Source organism: Cygnus olor, chromosome 17 (genome assembly GCF_009769625.2).
Source record: "Cygnus olor isolate bCygOlo1 chromosome 17, bCygOlo1.pri.v2, whole genome shotgun sequence".
Taxonomy (NCBI): Eukaryota; Metazoa; Chordata; class Aves; order Anseriformes; family Anatidae; genus Cygnus; species Cygnus olor.
Genome location: NC_049185.1, coordinates 11777660 through 11794345, shown reverse-complemented (window position 1 = coordinate 11794345; position 16686 = coordinate 11777660). Strand labels below are relative to the sequence as shown.

Below are 16686 nucleotides of genomic sequence, written 5' to 3'. Positions count from 1 at the left end.
GTGGTGCTTCCCAGAGCTGCTGGTGACTACAGCCCTCAGGGCAGACCGTGTACCTGGCAAGGCTCTGCCTGCCCCTCCGGCTCCACCGGCATCAGCCTGCAGAGGAGGGCAGTGCTCCCAGCCAGGCGAGGCTGTGGCAGCCCCTGGGAGCTGTGCCTCAGCAGGAGGCCTTGCTGTCTGTGGTACAAGATGACAGGGACCCGGGGGAGAACTGAGACGCCTTCACAGAAAGCCCACCTGTCAGCAAACCTCTCAGCCCTGAGACTTTCTTCTGTGCAAATGCCTGACATTTACTAGCATAGCCTGAATTTTGGGCAAGAGTATTTTTTTCCCCTCTTCTTGCCCCATAGCTCACTGCTGACATTTTAAGAGCAGCGATTCTGATCTCACATGATAAGCTAAATCCAAACCTCCCGAGGCTGCAGCCCAGAGAGCAAACAGCTCTGTCTTTCACCACTTGGAAAGTGGGGCTCTGGAAGCAGCCTTCTGGGAGCACAAGAGCTTTGCCGAACCATGATCAGCTATAACATAACCAGGAGCCTTCCCATAACTAGTTAGCAGCCACCAGCCAGCCTGAACACATTGTTCAGACTGCTGTCTCACGAGCAGGGCTTGCAGTGATGGATTATGTTCCCGTAACAAAAGGAGGGAAGAGGTAGCAGCCGTGACAGTGACTGTGGTTGGTAGGAACTGGTCATAGCTGCAGAGCAAGAGACGAAGGGAGGAGGGGGCTGGAGCTGCATTGTGCTGCTTTGTTAGTGCTGACACCACGACAAACCAGAGCTTGGAAGAAATTCGATTTTGTGTTTTCTCCCCCTTCCCTCTCTCAACCCACCACATTTCTCATGGAACAAGAATCCTATCCTTTGCCCAGCTCTACCGCTGGAGCACTAACGCTTTGGCTGTGGCGGTGAATTAAGTCTGGGTCCCTGAGAAAGCTCTTCCAAGGCACAGTGAAGATTTTGTTTGTTGGGGTCTAACCCATGCGGCAGCTCATAGCTGCCATGGTTGTGAAATTGTGCTTTTTCTTTTCTTTTTTTCAAGCAGCCCGTATGAAGCAAGGATAGCAGGGCTGTTCAGAGAGACTATTCTTAATGGTCTGAAAATAAACCCAGTATTTTTCTTGGCTTGTAGAGGAAAATGGTTACCTTGATTGAAACTTGGTTCTAACATACATTTCAGACAGTAATGAAGACTGCAGATATGAGACTTGTACAGGCTCTGTTACACAAACCTTCACAGATGTATTTTTTTTCTTTTTTTCTCCTCCTTTTTTCCCTTCTCTACCCAAAACACTGCCTGGTATAGCTAGGAACCTTCAATAGCTTGTTGGGAAAAGGAGCTTTGAGGTGCAAATGTTGAGAGCCACCTTTTATTCTTTGCCATACTGACAAAGGTTAATGAAACAGCTGGCATTTCATCAAGGCCAGCACTGAAAATTAGGGACAGAGCTGCCATTAAAAATAACCAGATGCATGTGCTTCTATCCCTGACACACCGGTCTTGAAATATCTCCCTCTTGGGCTGTACAGCTTCCAAGGAATAGCAGGAAATTGCAATTGTTACACTGTCCAGAGAATGGATTTAATTTGTACTGTTTTATCCTCCCTGTTGGAAACTATCCTCTTTTTTCTTCCACGCCAGCTAAAAAGAAAAGGAAAAAGGAAAACAATCCAACAAAACCAGCACATTTCTCTATAAAGCTTTCCATGCAGTTGAAGCATGGTCTACCATAAAGCATGCACACTTCCTCTACTAGAGGTATGGACTGCATTCTGCAGGGCTTCTTGCAACATAGCCATATAGATCATTTTATGTGCAATATTGCAGCAGTTTAATTAAAGCCAGTTTGAAAGCCACTGGTTAGTTAGTTCAACCAGCACACAAAGTTGATGCTAGGGATGTGGATATATATTTGCTAAAGGAAGGGCTGCTGTCTTGTGATGAGAAAGAGCTGGTAAAAGGGGTTAAATAAGTGCTGTCTGGCCACGTGAAGGCAAAGCCAGAAGATTACAGTTAAAACAGTCTGCAAGGGGGGAGTTAAACCGACCTTTGGATAGAAGGGAGGAAAGAAGCTGCTGTACAAGTAACACTTTGAATTGCCCAGCAGAGATTGTCCAAGCAGGGGCTCAGGAGCTCTGGCTGGTTTAGATTAGATCAGCAGGCACCAGTTTCTTACTAAGGCCATCACATTGCGTAAGTGAAGTTTAAGAGCTGGGCAAGTTAAGAGCATGCACACAATGGTGATGTTGCTCCAGCTGAAGGGCAGTTACTTGTTGAGCAACCATAATTTAATTGCGTTTCATCACATGCCTGTACAAGGAGGTTTGCATTCATCTAAGTCACCTGTTTTCCTTAAGTAGGTACAGCTCTGGCTACGCAGGTGGACCCAGCCTTCGGAAGGACAGGTTGCTGGCCTGGGCAGACAACAAAGAGTTGAAGGTTTATCAGGGCTGAGCAACGCTAGACACATTTTTCAAAGGGGAATTTTGTATTCTTGTGACATCACAGTGGGAATATATTTGGCCCTGTTAAGACTGGAAAGATGATTGCAGTGATTGAGTTACAGAGGCGTAATGAATTACCACTGCTCATCAGCTGAGCTGCGGTAACCGACTCTGCCTGTTGAATGCACAAAGTACAATGTGTTAGCTCAAGGCTAATTTCAAGCAGAGTGAGGCATAATGTGGTTACCCAGAGCAGAAGCTGGCCTGAACCCATATGCTAAAACCCCCTTGCTTTTGGAAAAGTACCTCGTAACGTTAATTGGCTCCAGAAGGGTTGGTTTAACAGCTTATCTGGCTCCAGAAGTGCAGCGATCCCCAAGCTCACATGAGGACCAAAGGTGGCTGCTCACTTAGAGATGTGCAGTCCTGTTCCAGCCGAGCTCTGAACCCGTATCGACAGCACAGTCCCTAGTCTGGCACCAGAAGCAATTTAGTACCGACTCAGGTGGGAGGAATTGTAAAAACGCAGTGAATCATTAACAGCCCGAACCTGGGAGGTCTGAAGGAGGTCAGCAAGAGGGACGGCGGCTCTGCAGCGAGGCCGTGAGGAAGCGCTGGAGCTGCTCTGCTCTGGTGCTCCCACCCCGAGGTGATCTGGCTGGAAGCAGATGAAAGCAGCCTGGGGAGGCATGGTGAATCACTCCTGTTGGGAGCCGTTCCCTCTTTCAGCAGCGACTGTAGCCAAGAGCTGAAGTGACTCATGATTGTTTCGGCTGAGGGTGGGAGACAGACAGAGGATGGCACAGCCCTAATCAATGCCTGTCGTGGGGCCAGGCCACATCGGGTGCGACAGCGGACCCAGGGCAGGAGAGCTGCAGGCCCAGCACTGCTGGGGCTGCCATTGCCAATGTTGCTGGCTCATTACTTAAACAGTGTTTCTGGCTACCTCTTCTGCCTCCTAAAGCTTCATTCTCCCCTCTCTAGAGAAAAATAGGAGCTTCAAGAAAACTTGTCTCTCCAGCTGTCTTCAGCCCCATCCTGTCCATGAGGGGTGTTGAAGGAGGGAGGACGTGGAAGAGAGAGGGGATCAGAGAGCAGGGGTGGGAAAGTGAAGCAAAGGAGAGAGCGGGGGTTGGAGGGGAGAGAGCGATCTGGCAGGGGGCAGGCTCTGATGCTGGGGTCTGTGGTACTGAAAACCAGCACTGAAATTGGGCAGTGAGGCAGAAAGGAGGGGTTGCAAGCACAGATGGGGCTCTGGCTGCTGTTCGTGCAATCTCCCTTGAGGGGCTTCTAGCTTGACGTGGCCTGCAAAAATGTCCAGAAATCCTGGGCACCTTTATAATGGTCTGGATAAAACTTCCAGCAGGAATGAAAGGCCCAGAAAAACCTGGTTCCATGGAAGCCCTACACAAAGAGCAGCTAATCCTGGACCTTGCTACCTACCACAGCACATTACACCCCCCCCCACAGCTGACCCCCAGCATGGAGCACTGCTCCTTCACGTAGCATCAGGACCACAGCCGACAGATCTGCGTTACTGTTCAAGAGGGCTCTTACCAAAGGGGAGCTCTGGGAGGTGGGGTGGAGAGCAGGCAACCATCAAGCCCTTTTATAGCTGGTCCCAGAGGATTTTGTTTTCCTGCTATTTTTAAGTTGAACAGGATTGAGTTTCACTGCAGGAAATAGTTCTTCTCCTCCCTCCCACCCACCTTTCTCTTTTCTACAGCACGCTGGAAGAGCAGTCTGCTGTCTGCTGCAGGTTTCCGAGAACCAGACAGTCAAAATGCAGACAGGGCACTTGCTATCTGCAACCAGGGAAGCAAAGGGCGAGAGGCTTGAGAAGAGATGCCCGTCTGCAAATGCACAAAATGTTAGTGTGTATGAGCTGGTGAGATTCATCATTCCCCATTCCTTTTGACTGGGCTGAGATTGTAACTGGGGTCTCAGAAGAGGTTTATGTGAAGCCCCTAAAGATGGGTTGTTCATATCCATGGAAGTTGCCCCGCCTTTCCTAGCAGAGCAACATCACAGAAAGACCTCAGGGTGTGAGCACAGCAACCTGCACTCCACGAATCTCTTCTGCATTATATCACTTGCAGAGCTGGACATTTGCAACAGACCTCAAATATGGGCTTAACTTTGCATTCCTGTTAGAAACAAATTCATTCAATCAGTGCAATGCTCCTAAAACCTCGACATGTGTGGGCTGTGCTAACATCGTGACATGGATTCCTGCACACCAATAAATCTGCACCTTGTTGCAGATGCAAAATGGGCAGGCAGCACTCATGTTCTGGGCAAGATACACGTAAGCCATCAGACTTGAAGCTGGAGCTCAATTCCCAGCCCATAACCTAGGATTTAGAGCAGGGGTCTGGCTAATTAACAACAGCCTGTCAGACACTGTCTACAGTACACCAACTTTTAATCCACAGAATTCACAGCCCTGCAACAACTCCCTCAGTCCTTCCCCATTCTGCTGATACCGATCAATGTTGCTCATCAGACACAAACCCACCTTTACTGCAGTGAGCCCGAGGCAAGGCACAACTCATTTCTCCCATTTTCCTTGCAGTGACAGTGCAGACAATGCCTCCTTTGTAGGTGCTTCTACATGCCTGGTGGAAAACCTATTGGAGACTAGCACAGTTATATCAATAATCTCCTGTTTATTATTCCTCCTGGCACAGGGCTTGCCATTACCTTCCTAGCTCAGGCAATGTTTTCCATTCATCTTTTCTCAGCCAGGTGTTTGCTCATTTGCAGCAGGGGGCTTCAAAAGAGACAAAGCTGCAATTGATGGGAAAAAGAAGACCAGGCTGCTGCCAAGATGGGTCCTCCCTGGGGATGTTCATAGTCATAGAAATGGTTATTACAAAGCCTTTCAACCGTGGTTCTACACACCTGCTAAAAAAGCCTTGACTTCGCTTTCATTGGACCTGTCTTTCTGATGACCTTTGTTGGGCACCTGTTAGTCAAACACTTTTTGGGTTCACATCCTTCCAATGCAGCCAGTCTTGTGCAAATAACTCCTTCCCACTCTGCTGAACCCAAAGGCCCAGCTCCTCTGGGGTATGCAGGAGGGCTGTGCCTGCAGTGGGACAACCCCCTCAAAGCGCAGGGTCTGATACTGTGTTTCTGGCCTACAGCGTGATGTTAGTGTGGTTTCAGATAGATTCGAGCATGGGCTTAAAGTGCAATAGCTCTTTCTTATCAGCTCTGTGGGCAAAGAATTCCTTGTCTAGGGTAGGGGAATCCAAAGACAGCGAGTTACTACTTGGGAATAACTTCACACAGACCAAAGCAGAATCAGGTGCTGCCATATGGGCACACCTGAGCACAGACACTGAGCAGCAGCAGGTAGGGCTACTGAGTACACAAACCCAAGCAAGTGCTTATTAACGAACATGCAACACAACTGCAGAGCAGAATCCAACAGAGACTCATCTGCAGAGACCTGTTTCAAGAAAGTTTAAGCACTTATCTGCTCTCATTGCTTCTATTAGGATAGCACAGAATAACTAAGTACATGCATCTCCTAGGATCTCTGCTCAGCATCACAGAGGTTTAAGGACTAAGTTAGGTAAATTTATTGTTACCAACCTTGGATACCTTTCTGCACATCTGCAATGTATGGTTGTAGTCTGGAAAGACCGAATACCTGATCATACACGTGATTCAAAGTAGGAATTCACTTTGCCTGTTTCAGTACCCTTTGTAAATTTGTACATCCTTTGTACAAAGAAGGGATCCTTTTTGCAGAAGGGCTCCATACTTAAGGACCAATTTCCTTTACCTTATATGTAAGGACCAATTTCCGAGTGGCTATACTGTCTTGTCTCCTATCCCACGACCTTCTGGCTCTGCTAGTTAGCTTGTGAGGGTGGACCCAGAGTTAACATTTAAACAAAATCCAAAAGGGCACGTCAAATTAACCAAGTTTTTGGCTTTGGCTTGCGTGTAGAGCTTCAGAAACACCCACTCCCTTCATGTGACACATTGGTCTGGGAGATACGGCCTCCTCTCCAGAGCTGGGTACATTTCAGGTGGATAAAACTTGAACAGGGCAGAACCTTCCATTTCTCATTCAGTCAAAGCTCACAGTATGAGCTGCAGCAGTACAGCTGCAGATGTGGCAAGCCTTCTGCAAAATACTTTGGGCTAGAAGACTTCTTGGCAGGGTCTGCTTTTAGAGTCACGGTATCTCCCCCTTTTTAATTGCATGAGGGCAAGTAGGATAAGTCAGATACTTTGCTGGAAAGTGGTGGAAACATGGAGTCCTGAAAACTGAGCAAGATGCGCAGGACAAACTAAGAAGATCAGATTTGAGCTTGCAAAACAAATCCAGCTGGTGGAGGGAAGACGTGAATTAGAGCAGACACAGAGCAAGAGTCCAGCTGGGAAACAGACCACAGCTATCCTGGAGGAAAAGAGAGATTTTCCAGCCCACCCTTCCCTGCACTTTCACGGCAAAGACTCACAGATTTTGAACTAGAACTGCCCTCTTCCTCCTCCTCCGCTCCCACATGGACGGGCTGTCTGGGACATTAGCTCAGCTCTGCTCAGGTCCCACTAGGTTCTCTCTTCCTGCAGCTCCCAGGCTCTGGTAACAGATATCTCTGAGGCATGAGATGAACCCATCACATTGTGGTTATTTCAGTTCCTTCCCTTTCGTCTGCTTTCTGGAGCCAGCACGGGCTCCTGGACACAGATCACCCGGCTTGGCTAGGGTCCTCACCAGGGAAAGACCCAAGTCATTGCTGTTCAGACTCTACAAGTGCTGAACTCTCATTAGTAGTGTGAAATTGCTGCCTCAGTCACAGGAATTCACTCTGGTAATCCCATGCACAATCACGAGCTGGCTGCTCAGCAGGATTCACATCTTATGATCACAGGGACAAGCTCCTTCTCCATTCCCTTGGCCCTCCAAAAAAGCTGGAAAGGAGCTGCAGTAAGCTCTTTGTGTTCCAGCAGGGTCACTCTTTGCCCTGCCTCCCAGAGAAATGGGCACAGAACCTGGGCTGCTGGTACAGCCCAGCAAGTGGCAGGGGCACCCACATCCAGGAAAGACACTGGAAAAAGGCCCTAGGAAAAAAAGTGAAGAGCACTGCAGGGCAAAGAAGAAAAAGGAGGGGAAATGCTGCTGGCTAAGTCTCTTCATTCAGAAGTTATTACTTTGTAAATACAGCTCTTGCTCCTACTATATTTTCACCCCTTGGCATCACAGAGGAGCTATAAATATAGGTACTGATTATGCCAAAGTCTGGGGAAGGTGCTACAGCCTGCCTCAAAATGTGGGCTGGCACCCGTCATGTGCAAAACAAGAATGTGCTGTTCTTCTATGCAGGTCTTAACATTTCAAGCCAGACAGAGGGAACAAATGCCCACAAACCACTTTATCATCATCAGAGACTAGCGAGACCTCATCTACATGCCTGCAGCCCTAGAATCTTTCCATGAACATTTCCAACATGCATACTGCTAAAGAACATTTTTGTCCTTGGAACAGCACCACGGCAGGAGACTCTCACCCAAGGAGGGATGTCTAGGCTTGGCTCACAGCACTCTCCAACCCTGAGCACAGTTTGTTTTTCTTCTGGGTGCAGGAGAAGGTAGACAGCGAGGAGCTAGGTCCTCCCGTTCAACCTTCAGAGCTTCTTCACAGCTCAGTGCTACTCAAATTAAATGCCAGCTCTGCTGCGCGACTGAGAACCCCAAGAGGTTTACACAAGCACTTTGGGCAATTTGGAAGTTTACCACCAGGCAGCCCCTGGGTAACAACATACCTGTAAATACCATGGGCAGGAAAATGGGCTTTTGTGTGTGCATGCAGTAGGTTCATAGTGATAATGCTGTCTGGATTTGCAACTGTCTAGACAATGGGAAAATTAGCATCATGAAACTGGATAGTTTTGTGAAATGCCCAGCCAAATATCTGGGAAATATTTTTGTAATGGTTCTCCTCAGAGGGAGATATGAGCCTGAGCCGTCCTTTAGAGATGCAGTTCTTTTGTCTTGCTTTCTGGTCTGGGACAGAGGGCTTTTACTGAGCCTGCTGAGCCTCATCTGCCATGCTTTTCAGCCAGATGCCGGGTGCTACTGCGGAGGAAAATAAGCCCACAGCACAAGCATGGCAAATGAGCTTTCTGTAGGATGGAATTGCTGCTTTTCTCACATGGAAAAGAAATTTCATCGTTAAAACTGGAGGTTAGGACCTCATGAGCAGTGTTTTACATCTGGAGACAAACAATTAAAAGCCTGCGTCTCCCCAGCTTGTTTTACAGCATACAACAAAGTCCAAATGATTTCTAGATTGCAACACTTAGCTACTGCTTCCTGTGGGGTAAAAGCTCACAGAGAGCAAGCAAGACTCATTCTGAACTTCCAGCCTGGAGCCCTGGGAGCCATTTTCTTAAATGATTCATCTTCTCAGAGAGGCACGGGGATCTCTCGTCTCAGCTAGGACAAGAAGATGCAGCAACCAGGACTGTGTTTATGGCAAGGGCTCAGAAGTGATTTGTCTCCATGGTGTCTGTGAAAGGCCCTCCTCAGAGCTGTAAAGACAAGTTCTGCCACTATGGTTCTTGCTCCTGTAACAACCCTAGAAGCACTGGTTCAGAGTTGGTGCCAGTGGGAAGAGGGAGGGAGGCAGGACCTTTCCTTCCTCAGATGGCAGATACGTGAGGCTCTTGCAGTATCTCCATCCTGTGAAGAAATCAGAACAAGCTCAGACCACAGTGGTTCTTGGGAGTCCTTACACAAAGGTAACAAGCCTGCTGCAGCCAAGCCCTTCTCAGAAAGGCACCAATGTCCACAAGGAGGAAACATCAGATCCACACCTGGAGGTGGGTTTCCCCAGACCAGGAATTTGCTTCAGTTCTGGTTGTCACTTCATTGTCCTGACATTTAAATAAAAAAACATGGATGGAACAGGACAATACAACACCACCTTCCTTTGCTTCTCTGAAAAACCTTCAAAAAGGGTAGGGGAGACCAGACAACAAGCACCTCATATTTACAGAGCAAGGATGTTATCTTCCCTTGAAAGGAATGGGCTGTCAATTCATCTAAGGACAGCAGAGTTTAGGTAGTGGCTCAATGTTATTGATGATTGTTGGCCAGGGAACCTTTGGCTTGGTTTACCTTGTGGGAAGCTTTGAAAAACTGCTCTGAGCTTTCAGTGGATGTGTTATACAAATAAACAGAATAATATTTGCAAGCCCTGTGTAGATTCCAGGAAAATGTGGTGCTCAGACTGGGGCTTCTCCCTATGAACGGCAGTGGAGGCTTTCTTTCAGTGTCGACAATGACAACCAAAGGTCTGGATACAAAACACTGAAGGACTTTTAATGCAGAAGCTGAAGTTGCCATAGGTCACTTTTAGAGAGAACTCACACGTTCTTCTGCGAGGGATTGTGCGATGTTTCTGGATGCTGTTCAGCAGCAGTTGAAAGAGATCTGGAAGGAGAGTGTGTTGTAGCATGGGGTTTTGAAAGCAACAGACCTGGCTAATCTGGGGAGGGAGATGTATGGTAAGGGATAATTTGCTGTGGGAGGCATGGCCAGAGTCACGCTGGTGCTAACAAGAAAGTGCCAGGAGAATCAGTACTTGTTTGGGTATGGGTGGCTTGGCTGGCTAGGGCGTTAAGCTGGTGCAGTGCCCCAGAGCACCCACAAGAGGAAACTTGAAACAGAAGCCAGAGCAAAGGATTGAGCTACTGACCTTTTCTGTACTGAAAGACTCCTGTGGCATGGGGACACTGCTGATCCACAGCCAAAATCAAAGCCTTCAAAACACAGCATGCAGGAAATGACTGGCACACAGCATGTTGTCAACCAGACCTCCTTGTACCCAATGGGTGTGTGGAGAGAACCATATGAGCCACCGGGGACAGAAACAGGTCTTCCCCTCCAGCAGGGCACAGCTAAAGCACTCACAAAACCTGAGAAAACTGGGCCTGGGGTGTACTGAAAATGAGAAGATGCCTCACACTGATCCCACCACGTCATCTGTCAGCGAGGAAGGAATTTTATTACAGTTGTGCTGGCCTAGCTGAATTTGTTCTCTCAGAGACAGCGGAGGCTTAAATGGAGAATCTGGGGTTCTGAGAATAACTGTTATGGGAAAAGCTCTTAGCTCCTTGACTGGCCCTGATTTCTGATGAGACGCCCCCAGTGCAGTGACACACGATGCAGAGCAGCACCCACAAGGCAGCCCCAGCGGCACCCTAAGAGACAGCTCGGATGAAGAAGGGAGGCCAGAAACAAGAGCAGGTAAATGCAATCTAATGTTGAATTGGCCTGCAATATTTGGAATTCGTTCAATGGTCCCAAGGGGTTGCACTTTGCCTAAACTGACCCAAGTGAAACATTTTATTTGTGTTTTCTTGACAGAAATATTGAGAAGTTGCTACAACAGCACAGTCTCAGAGAAAGAGGGGCAAGGCTTCGCCCCATATGTTCAGTATTCAAACCAAGGAGGCCTACTTTGCTCTGGAGATGAGTGCAGAAGCAGTTCAGAGAAACCGAACAAAATAAAAGCCTCTGCCCCCCATTTTATGTCAGAGGAAGATGGTATTTAAATACTTTTCAGATATCTTTGAAAGAATTTCCTACTCATGACAAAACAGCAGCACCAGAAAGCTAACATTCTTGTGCTGCAGATTCTGTTGTTGTTTGACTGTTCTGAGCTATTTCCTTTCTCCCATCCATCACAACACTGACTGGCTCATTTTTTCCCCCCTCCAGTTTTTGTAGAACTAATCTTTTAAGTTTTGTGGAGTTGATCTTGGCTCATGGCACACACCCCACATCTGTTTTTTCTAGGCCTTACCATTTGACTCGGAATGATTGTGTTTTAACTTCATCCCCCCACTGCTACCGTCAAGTTTCAAAACAAAGCACTCCCACCACCAAGGCATACCCAATGCCTGTGAAGGCACATGTCCCCTCACCTCCTGGTACTGAAGAGTGGAAGGTTACTCTAAGAATTTCAACTGCTTATTTATTATTCTTTAAGATGATATGGTGAGAGCTGACAACATAAGTTAAGTACAATTATTCTTTATGAATGAATTTTCAAAGCTCTCCTTTTGGTTCTTACCCAAGATCCTTTGAAAGCACATTGTTAAGCACACACACTCGTCAGTGGGACTTGACATACTCTTACTGGGCATGTTGTTCATGCTACCTTTTGAAATCAAGACCTGATACATGTCCATCCCTGTTGGGCAAGTTGCCAAAGACTTTGAGGAGAGCCTGGCTTTGGACCAAAGACCTCACCACTGCATGTCCCAAAGTGACCATGACTTGCCAGAACCAGCAGGTAGAAGGTACTTGGTCTTTCAAGGTTCTCCCAAAACAAGCTTTTAAAACTATTAGCCCTCTTTGAAAACGTAAGGCCTTAGCTGCTTAACGCCCTTCTTGAATTTCACTTAGGGCAATTGGAAGGGAAAAATACTGGTTTCACTAGGATAACTCCTACATTAGAGATAGGATATGCTTAAGCAAGAGCATGTCTCCTGAGCACGTAGTCAGAGAAGCTCTGCTGAAGCTCTGCAGACTCGTGACCTTCAGTTAAATTTGGCTAAATATATCTGGAGTGGATATGCTTTCTACCACTCTGCATCTGGTAAGACAGTTAATAAATACTTCTTTCAGCATCATCTTTCCTGTGGTATTTTGCTCATTCTAATTCTGCTACTAGGCAGAACTCAGAAATGCAGGAATGTGAAAGTTAGAGGGAAGGTTTTGTCCCAAGTGCAAACCAGTCTGGGCTCCAGTGCACATTTCCTTGGGTGTGGGAGTCAAAACCCAACAGAAGAGATGAAGGCCACAGGTTAAAGGCAAATCTCTGCTGGGGTAACCTCCCTTTCCTGGCCTAACTCTCAGCACTGCAGAGTCCTGACCACCTCTGCTGGGTTAACCCAAGTGCTGGATGGCTACAGAACTGAAATAGTAGCATCAAAAAAAAGTGAAAATAAATTTTGAATGCTGCTATTTGGTAACTTAATTACCCTGAAGAACAAACAATGAGGGAAACAGTTTATCATAGGGGCAAACTATTATTTGGGGAAAAAAGGTGAAGTCTTTAAACTTTTATACAGAGTAAGCTCTCTGGTTGCAATTAGGAAATGTTAGCTCAGTCAGGCATGGAGAGCTCTTCCTTGCCAACGTCCGAGTCTTGTTTTGTCTCTGATAATTCCACACACTACTTTTAAGAGACAGCTCATGTTTGATGGTAGTGGGTTCAACATATAAGGCTAAATGCTGTCCTGGCACGGTATGACCCTTAAAAAAAAAGATAGGGAGGGAGAATTTTCTTTCTTTTTTTTTTTTTTTTAATTCTCTTACTCAAGCACAAGGGAACAGCTTCTCTAAAATATCTTAGCTGTGTTTTGAAATGCAGAAAAACGAGGGATCTTCAAAATAGCCATTCTTTGCTATGAATGGTACCAGAATATGGCTTGTATCAGCATACAGGGCCAAAGCAACGCCTGCAAGAAACACTGGCATTGATTTCAGCCGAAGCAGGCCCCATGCTTGTTCTCTCTTGGTTTGTTATGGGAGACATGTCCTTGCTGCAGATACTGTTCAGTGTTTCCACTTTCTCCATTCAGGTTTCCCTGTTCTGTTCCCTGTTCTCAGCCCTTGCCAATTATAAGCCCAAGAGTCATTCATGACCATTAGAAGAACAGCAGCAACTGACTGAACCAGCGGTACCACGTGTTTCTTGCAACAGTGACCCCACATAACTCTGTTGTTATGCCAACAATAAATGCCACATAACAAGGAATTAATCCACTCCACCCTCAGTCAAACCCTGCTGACATTAATCCTTACAGCTCCTCACTGTATAAGGAAGCCTGGGGCAAAGAACAATCCATTTCTTAGAGTTATTCTTGCAAGGGGTTGTGTCAAAACAGGGAAAACTATCAGGCAGAATAGCTGTGTTTGAACACCTCCCTCTAAATATGTACTTGGCTGCAGCGAGGAGGAATTTGGAGAGATGGCTGTTGGATGGACACATGGATGCATTTTAGTGCAGTGTAACACAACAGGACTCCTTGGAAGTGAGCGTTCCTCACTTCACTTGGCCCAGAATTCCTTGTGTCTCCTTGCAGCAGGTGGCCGTTGAAGTCCAGGGAGCTCCAAGCCACCCTGCTGCTTGTAAGATGGGGTTGAGCACCCATACTGCTCACTGGCCTCAAGCCTCCTATATTCATTCCTTCTTCCCACCCCCCAACACAAAACCCTTGACAGAGCAGGCGCACCTTGGAACAACTAAGAAACCCCAAAGATCTAGACCTGGGAAAAAGCAGGTGGAGAGTGAGAGCAACACATTTACAGTGGTCACCTGAGTGCAGCACTACACAAAATACCAAGAGGAAGAGTTGAACATTACTTTTTTTTAAACTACAGATGGGCTGCATTAACCACAAAGGAAACACAAGAAGAGCTTGTATCTGGAAGTAATAACAAACATTTGCATAACATGCACGGTGCATTCAGTGCTAGCAGGAGGTGCTGCACGAACAGTCCAACAGGCTGAGGACCTCCTTTGTCAATGGAAGTGCAAAACTAGAAGCCTCCTCCTAAATGCGGCCCGAAAGCAGCTAATTGGAAAAGAAGGTAGGTCAGTCTCCCAAGCACAGAAACCGTTTCATCTCTCAGTGTCTACACAGCTTCCATGTAACCTCCGTACTGTGTGGCAACCACTTTCAGGATTCCATAGGAAGATACATGGAGCAAATTCATATGACCCAAAAAAACTACAAAAAGTTTTGCTACTTAAACCTGTGCTGAAATTTGGGCACACAAGTGCCCTAAGTGGTGGTATAACAGCCTATCACACAGGAATACCACAGGCTGGGTCTGAAAGCTGCGTAAGTGCAGCGATACAAATATGCTGGCGTAGCAATACCAGTCTTCCTCTCCACTCTATCCTGGAGATTGCCAGCACAGCTTCTTTCCACCACTCTACGCTGCCTCTCTCACATGTGTTGAGGTTGTAATAAATTCCAACTATTCTCTCCTGCAGGCATCAGTCAACTGTAGATGGCTTGAGTCAACAGAACTTCAAGTCGTTTCAAATAAGTCAGACTCCTTTATCTACCATCTCATCCCTTTTTTCTTCAGAGGATGATGTAAGAATGGATCCATCAGGCCCGTAACATATAGGATCACCCAAAGCTACCTCCTCACAAGCTGTTGCCACATGTAACATTAGGGAACAAGCCTTGTTCTTTAGCATAAGTAATTAAGGGGCTGTGTTTTTGGAGCAAAGGGAGTGTGGCTGAAATTCTTCCCTTGCTGACATTCCACAGCGCTAAGCTGTTGTGGCAGGCAGCAGGAGCAACAAATGTAAAGTCAAAGGCATTGTAATGTAAGGAAAGGTTGGAGAAACCCAAACTGAGTTGTCATAATAACATAAGCCAGAATTCATTACCCTTGTAACCAAAAAGAAACTACTGACATTCCAATTTCCACCCATAAATAGCTGTAGTTGGGGCTCTGAGCTTAAAAAGAGTTGAATGACTTACCATATGTTGTACTGGGTGGTTTCAGTCGGAAGTCCACAAAGGTTCAGTTAGACAGCAATTTTTCCTGTTGAGACAAAAACTAAGAGGTAAAAACTGCCTTGCCAAGCCCAGAAGATAAGCACAAAGACACATTGTTTTAAATCACAGTGGAGCAGAGTATGCTGGATCACATAAGGCACAAAGCAAATACAGACTCTTTGGGTGTTTAGACTACCGCTTGTCTGCGTTTTTGCAAGTTGGGTTGAATGAAAAACAATTTACAAGGAGTTCAGGATTACTGCAGACATGCCAGAGAGTCTCAGCAGCACAGTGAGTTGTTTAAGCAGGGAAGCGAGCTTATTTACAGGTAAAGGTTCCAGGCGTTTAAAAGGCAATGAGGAGATGCAGCTCAAAGAGTGTGGTAGTGAGGAGCTGGCTCACAACCTCACAGCAGCTAGCTCTTGTCCTGCTTTTCCCCTATCACATGTGATGATGTCCAAACCTCTTGGCAAATGGGTCCCACGCAGCTTCCTGCCTTTATCCTGGACAGTTTCATTCCTGGAGATGCAGCAGTGAAGGGCATGGCCAGCAGGAGACATCCCAGGTTTTCCCTGGCCTGTTTCTCTGTCAGGGATCTGCTTTGTTCCCGTGCCCTGAGCATCCCATTTACCACCAGAAACAGACCTGGCATCCAGGTTTTCTAGTCCAGGAAACCATGAGTTTACTGATGGAGGAGGCGTACAAGAGGCATGGAGAACCAGCAGAGGCCTTGCAGATGCTTCACACCGGTTACTCAGTAGATCAGTCCTGGTGCCCTCCATGGGAGAGGCAGGTTGTTTCAGTCACAGAAGACTGCAGACAGCGATTGATGGTGGCTGTAGCAATGTCTGAGACTCAACAACTTCTGCCTTCACATCTCTTCCCCTTTGCCTGCAGAGACTGCAGGTTCTCTAGGGCATGGCATATCTTTTACCTTCTACGCTTGCAGGCAGCATTGCAACGCTTACCAGGATCTATGGAGTATCCATCAGCAAAGCAGTAAGGGGAGACTTTCCCTTACTCCCAATTTACCCCAGCAATAGACCAGTCCAGGACATACCCAGAGTGTATTTGCCAAGCTGGTTTGAAGAAATATGAGGAAGCTCCATGAAGCAGGTCCCCTGGCTTCCCTCAGACAGCTCTACCTAACCAGCTCCTGAAGGCCCCAGCCCAGAGGTTAAAAGGCAGGAGGGGAGCAAACAGCATTGGTTTTGTGTGACGCAGAGGGCTGAGAAATTTTGAAAGACAAATTATTCAAAATAAAAAGTGGTGCAAAAACAGATTAGAAAACTACTGTGCCGTGACTATTAATGAAGCGATAGAAAATATCAATCACTCCCCAGCCTCTGAAGCTTGCTGCGAGAGAAGAATTAGGAGATTTTATGTTCCAAGTACCAGGAAACCGCAGGGCCCTGGTGCCTAGTTCTCAAAAGAACACTGTTTGAATCACAGGGAGGAAAGCAGAGTGCTGCAAAGAGAGCCAAAGGCAGGGTTTAAAAATAGCAGCTTTCAGTCTCGTATCTTTTTTCTTCTTCTTAAAAGCCTGGATATAGGATCAAGTCAGAGGGTGGATGAAGAGAGCAGATTAGCCCTTGTGGAGAGAGTGTTCCTAAATACAGTACTGCTGCTGGGGCGTGGTGGTGGGGTCTCAATATCTGGGGAAAATGTGGCACCGTTCT

At 46.9% G+C, this 16686-nt stretch overlaps 1 protein-coding gene across 1 annotated transcript in view; it reads right to left on the bottom strand.

Annotated features, from left to right (window-relative positions):
- Window positions 1-16686, bottom strand: part of CCDC92 (coiled-coil domain containing 92) — an 85169-nt gene that overhangs the window by 43895 nt on the left and 24588 nt on the right. The window contains exon 3 of the mRNA XM_040576865.1: window positions 14990-15053. The gene's annotated coding sequence lies outside the window, so the exon portion shown is untranslated. The remainder of the gene's footprint in view (window positions 1-14989; window positions 15054-16686) is intronic.